The sequence below is a fragment of the Aquarana catesbeiana genome, linkage group LG01 (genome assembly GCF_042186555.1).
Source record: "Aquarana catesbeiana isolate 2022-GZ linkage group LG01, ASM4218655v1, whole genome shotgun sequence".
Classification (NCBI taxonomy): Eukaryota; Metazoa; Chordata; class Amphibia; order Anura; family Ranidae; genus Aquarana; species Aquarana catesbeiana.
In genome coordinates, this window is record NC_133324.1 from 510,828,587 (window position 1) to 510,835,611 (window position 7,025).

Sequence of the window (7,025 nt, forward strand, 5' to 3'; positions counted from 1 at the left end):
GATTTTCTCTCCAATCTCGGATCAGATCCTGACAAACCTCTTTCAACAAGAGACCGAGACCTCACACTCAAGACTACATTTCTGGTAGCTGTGACTTCGGCCAAAAGAGTGTCCGAAATTAGAAATTTAGGTTCAGAGGAGCCTTTTCTAACTTTTTTCCAGACAGAGCAGTACTGATTCCCATGTTAGGGTCAAACCCTAAAGTGACCTCAGTAAATGATTGTGCTTCCCACTTTTAAGTCAACAGACAATAAGGATGTTCATCCTCTTGACGTAGGCCACACTCCGAAACAATACCTGGAGGTTATGGCTCCTTTCAGACAATCAGAGTTTCTCTTCATCCTTCTCCATGGTAAAAACAAAGGAATGGGGGCTTCGGTCAGATCAATTTCTTCCTGGATTGTGCAGACCATTCAGAGGGCGTACAGGGCAAAGGGCTTGGCTCCTCCTGAGGCAGTGATGGCCCATTCGACTCAGAGTATATCTATTCCTTGGGCAGCTTCTCGGCATGTCGCGCCTGAAATCATTTGTAGAGCGGCCTCTTGGTCTTCTATCAACACATTTGTTTCTCACTACTGTGTTGAACCAGCCGCTCTGTCATCCATTAATTTCAGTTTACAAGTATTGCCGTTTGACAATGTTAAATACATTTTGGTTTCTTTGCTCAACATTTTGCCCGCCCGGGTGTGTATGGCGAGTTATTTCCCACACGTTGCTGCCATGGAGTCTGACAGGAAAACGGAAAATTTCCTATAAAATTCTTGCCGTAATTTTCCTTTCCTGATAGACTCCATGGCAGCAGGAGTTCCCTCCCAAATGTCTGGAGTAGGCTAGTTACGGAACATGGATAGCAGCCTGCAGCAAAGATTTATGGGAGAGGGGTCCTATTGGGTAGTTATGGGTTACCCCAAGTTATGGCTAACCCACACATTGCTGCCATGGTGTCTATCAGGAAAGATAAATTACGGCAAGAATTTTATAGGAAATTTTCCATTATATACTCCTGGAGTAAATATCTAATAACATATTATTTATGGTATTAGGCTGGGTTCACACTGGTATAACATACGCTTCGACTTTGGGAGCACATGTCACATTACGTGGGTAAATCAATGATTCCCTATGAGACCTATCCTAACTGGTCCAACACAAGTCAGTCTGACTTTGAAAAAGGTCCCTGTACTACTTTGGTCCTACTTAAGCCCATTGAATATCATTGAAGTCGGATCCTTGTCCTAACCATCCGACTTGTCACATCTGACATGGTGATTACAGCAGCAGTAAAAGGAAATTATGTTACACTGGGATTTTTTTGATTGGACAAAGGACAAGTCAGACTATCTCAAAGTTAGAGCAAAATCTTATCCTGTTCATTCAAGTCGGATGGAAGTAGAACGAAAGTAGGACCGATGTTGCAGGGCAAAGTAGTATGACAGTAGTACAACAGTTGTGTCGTACCAGTGTGAACCCAGCCTTAGCCATGATATACAGTGCCTTGAAAAAGTATTCATACCCTTGAAATTCTCCACATTTTTGTCATATTACAACCAAAAACTTAAATGAATTCTATTGGGATTTTATGTGCTAGACCAACACAAAGTGGCACATAGTTGTGAAGTGGAAGGAAAATCAAATCCACAAATCTGGCCTTTATGGAAAAGTGGCAAGAAGAAAGCCATTGTTGAAAGAAAGCCAAAGAAGTCCCATTTGCAGTTTGCGAGAAGCCTTGTGGGACACAGCAAACATGTGCTCTGGTCAGGTGAGACAAAATTTGAATTTTTTGTCCTAAAAGCAAAACGCTATTTGCGGCAGAAAACTAAGACTGCACATCACCCTGAACACACCATTCCCACCGTGAAACATGGTGGTGGCAGAATCACATTGTGGGGGATGCTTTTTTTCAGCAGGGACAGGGAAGCTGGTCAGGGTTGATAGAAAGTTGAATGGAGCCAAATACAGGGCAATCTTAGAAGAAAACCTGTTAGAGTCTGCAGAAGACTTGAGACCGGGGTGGAGATTCATTTTCCAGCAGGGCAACAACCCTAAACATACAGCCAGAGCTACGATGTAATGATTTAGATCAAAGCATATTCATGTGTTAGAATGACCCAGTCAAAGTCCAGACCTAAATCCAATTGAGAATCTGTGGCAAGACTTGAAAATTGCTGTTCACAGACGCTCTCCATCCAATCTGACAGAGCTTGAGCTATTTTGCAAAGAAGAATAGGCAAAAATGTCACTTTTTAGATGTGCAAACCTGGTAGACATACCCAAAAAGACTACAAAATACTGACTCAGGGGGGCTGAATACGCCACAATTTTCACATATTTATTTGTTAAAAAATTGGAAAACCATTCATCATTTTCCTTTCACTTCACAATTATGTGCCATTTTGTGTTGGTCTATCACATAAATTCCCAATAAAATACATTTACATTTTTGGTTGTAACATGACAAAATGTGGAAAATTTCAAGGGGTATGAATATTTTTGCAAGGCACTGTATAACATCTTTATAAATGAAACCAAGTTTAATAAACAAACAGAAATATTGCTTTTTAACAAGCAGAAGTACAACTTGAAAATATATAAAAAAAAAAAAACTGTAAACTCTATTGGCTGTAACACCATTGCACATATTTCCTGAATATATTACCAACATTAAATATCTAAAACAAAAATAAGAAAAGCCTAAAATAGTATAAATTTAAATATATTAGTCAATGAAATTAACACTGCAGGCCAGTCAAGTTCCTCCACCCCAAACTCACTTATCCATGCCTTTATGGACCTTGCTTTGTGCACTGGTGCGCAGTCATGTTGGAACAGGAAGGGGCCACCCCCAAACTGTTCCCACAAAGTTGGGAGCCTAAAATTGTCCAAAATGTCTTGGTCTGTTGACGCCTTAAGAGTTACATACATAGTTACATAGTAGGTAAGATTGAATTAAGACAATAGTCCATCCAGTTCAACCTGTGTAGGTGTACTGTGTCAGTGTCTATAATTATTTCCCATATACCTGTATGTTGTGTTCTTTAACCACTTCCCATCCGGGCCAATTCTGGCACTTCACTCCTACATGTAAAAAATATTAATTTTTTTCTAGAAAATTACTCAGAACCCCCAAACATTATATATTTTTTTTTAGCAGAGACCCTAGGAAATAAAATGGTAGTTGTTGCAACTTGTTATGTCATGAGGTATTTGCGCAGCGATTTTTAATTAATTAAAACAAAACAAAAGAGTAAAGTTAGCCCAATTTTTTGTATAATGTGAAAGGTGATGTTAAGCTGAGTAAATAGATACCAAACATGTCACGCTTTAAAATTGCGCACACTCGTGGAATGGCGCCAAACTTTGGTACTTAAAATTCTCCATAAGCTACGCTTTAAAAATGGTTACCTGTTTGGAGTTACAGAGGTGGTCTTGGGCTCGAATTTTTGCTTTTGCTCTAACGCACGCGGTAATACCTCGCATGTGTAATTTGAACGCCGTTTACATATGTGGGCGCGACTTACTTATGTCTTCGCTTCTGTACGTGAGCATGCGGGGACGGGGGCGTTTAAAGTTTTTTTTTTCTTCTTTATTTATTTATTTATTTTTTATACCTTCTCTTTAAAAAAAAATTTTTTATCACTTTTATTCCTATTACAAGGAATGTAAACATCCCTTGTAATAGGAATAGTGCGTGACAGGTCCTCCCTATGGAGAGATGTGGGGTCAATAAGACCCCCACATCTCTCCTCCAGGCTGAAAAGGCTCAGATAAAAAAAAATAAACTCTCTCTGTATTTCCGGCCACGTCCCCAGCATTGTTTACTTCCGCCAGCCCGGACGTGACTTCATAACTGGTCACTGGAAATCTCTATTCTCACCTTGCGGCGGCAACCGATTCTTTTTCGGCTCGCCGATCACAGGGGCGAGCCAGGAGAAACACCGGAGGGCGGCGGGAGGGGGGGTTGTCCCCTCCCACCGCCTGTAAGAACTATCAAGTGGCTGAACTGGCACTATGATTGTTCTTTACAGTGCACAGAATCGCTGGCTGAAAAAGATGATATCTGGATGATGTCTGTAGCTACAGGCATCATTTAGTTATCCCTACTCAAAATCCAGGATGTCATATAACGGCCTATGGGTGGGAAGTGGTTAAGATGCGCATCCAAGAGTGTTTTTAAAATATCCATACGCCCCGCTGCCACCACCAATTGTGAAAGAGAATTCCACATCCTTATTGCCTTGACAGTGAAAAACCCCTCTACGCAGTTTAAGGTTAAACCGCTTCTCCCCCAATCTCATTGTGTGGCCCAGCATCCTCTTACACCCCCTGAGACTTAATAGTTTTTTTCCTACGCTGGGATCACCATTGAGGTATTTGTAAATTGCTATGTCCCCTCTCAAGTGTCACAGCGAGAAAAAATTTAGTGCTTGTAGTCGTTCCTCGTAATTGAGGTCCTCCAGTCCTCTTATTCATTTTGTTGCCTTTCTTTGAACTCTCTCCAGCTCCAGCACATCCCTTCTGAGGACAGGTGACCAGAACTGAATGGAATACTCAAGATGTGGCCTAACTAGAGTTTTGTAAAGTGGCAGGATTATGGTTTTATTCCTGGAATATATCCCCTTTTTTATGCATGCTAAAATTCTGCCGGCTTTGGTAGCTGTAGCTTGACACTGCATGCTATTGCTCAGTCTGTCATCTACTAGGACACCCAGATCTTTCTCCATCCTTGATTCTCCCAGAGGTTCTCCCCATAGCAAGTAGTTTGTGTTTATGTTTTTTGCCCCCAAGTGCATTACTTTTCACTTCTCCACATTAAATCTCATTTGCCATGTAGTTGCCCACCCCATTATTTTGTTCAGGTCTTTCTATAAAATTTCTATGTCCTGATGTGAAGTTATTGCTCTGCTTATTTTTGTGTTGTCTGCAAAAACTCAGATTGAGCTATTTATCCCATCCTCTATATCATTTATGAATAAATTAAACAGAATTGGTCCCAAGACAGAGTCTTGGGGTACCCCACTTACCACTGCAGACCAGTCTGAGTACACTTTATTTATCACCACTCTTTGGACACGCCCCTTTAACCAGTTTTCTATCCAAGAACAAACCTTATGGTCCATGCTTGCAGACCTCAGCTTCTAGATTAAGCGTTTATGGGGAATTGTATCAAATGCTTTAGAAAAATCCAGATACACCACAACCACGGGCTTCTCCCTGTCTAGATGGCAGCTCATTTCCTCATAGAATGTTAACAGATTGGTCTGGCAGGAACCACCCTTCAGAAACCCATGCTGATTGATACTTTTTACTTCAGTACATTTTTGGATATAGCCCTTTATCAACCCTTCCAATATTTTACCTATTATTGATGTTTGGCTGTCTGGCCTGTAGTTTCCAGGAATTTGTCTGTGCCCCTTTTTGAATATTGATACCACATTGTCTTTTCTCCAATCAGCTGGTACAATTCCTGTCAGTATACTGTCCGTAAAGATTAGGAACAATGGTTTGAATAGTTCCCTTCACAGGAACTAAGGGGCCAAGCCCAACCCCTGAGAAACAACTCAGCACCATAATCCCCCTCCACCAAATGATTTGTACCAGTGCACAAAGCAAGGTCCATAAAGACATGAATAAGCAAGCCTTTTCCAGAAGAGTTGAAGTTGTTATAGCTGCAAAGGGTGGACCAACGCAATATTGAACCCTACGGACTAAGACTGGGATGCCATTAAAGTTCATGTGCGTGTAAAGGCAGGTGTCCCAATACTTTTGGTAATATAGTGTATATTGAGTTTAGAAATATTAATAATAATTTAAAATTTGAACTTACAAACAAGCTAAAGTTCAAAAATGACACCAAACCATTTCATCTTTAAGACTTAAGCCAGGGATCCTCAAACTACGGCCCTCCAGCTGTTGCGGAACTACACATCCCATGAGGCATTGTAAAACTCTGACATTCACAGACATGGCTAGGCATGATGGGAATTGTAGTTCTTGAACAACTGGAGGGCCATAGTTTGAAGACCCTTGACTTAAGCTGACTAGATGTAACCATACCAACCATATAGTATCTGCCCACAAAGCGAGTGATATTTCTCCATAAAGTTCTACACAACAAAGAAAAACAAGAAAGGGTTGGGTGGGAAAAGGGATCAACCCTCAGTCACTTATCTGGGGCTTGTTGTCTGCACAGAGGGAGTCACTACCGCCCTCAAAAAATTTGAAAGCTGTCACTTCCTATCTTAGACATAATAACGTCACTGTACTTAGGCTGTTGTTAGAATACGACTCCTGCTACTGAAGATTTGTCAAAGGGTTCACTAAAATAGCCTGACCCCTCAATGAGTTGTTAATGAATGAGGAGGAAGACTTGGACACACCCAAGCCAAATAAGTCAATTAAAGGACCTGGAAAGCCTTGAGAATATATTCGAGACCAATAGACAGATCAGTGCAAGCAGGCGTTTCACCAGTTGAAGAGGAGTCTAACCAATTGTCAGCCCTTCCTTCTCTGAGCTGGCCGCTCAGCTGTCGGCTAATTGCCAGCTCCCATCTCTCTCCGCAGTTACTCAGCTGTTGTTCATATCCTGCTCGTCAGTCTTGCCTACTTAAGCCGTCCGGTCCAGAGGGTCTCTGCCTTTCGCCTTGGTCAACATCACAAGAAATATCTCCTGCATTCCTGTTTAAAGACTGGCTTTGCTGACATCCCTTCTGGCTCAAGATCCTGCTTGCTGTTCCACTACTTTGATCCCTGACTTCTGGCTTGGCTGACTATCCTTTCCGGTTACTGAACTTTGGCTATGCTTTGACTACGTTTGTTCTTTTTACTTTTATTATTAAACAAGTGTGATTTAACTGTACTTCTGTCTCGGTCTGATTTAATGGTTTCTGACAGTAGGCAAAGGCCATGAATTCAGAAGATACAGTCAATCCACTTGTTGGTAATATTTTTTCCAGATTGAATGAACTGGATCACCGCATGGATCAGTTCGCCATGGCGTTACCTGGAATCTCCCACTGTGGCCGCCC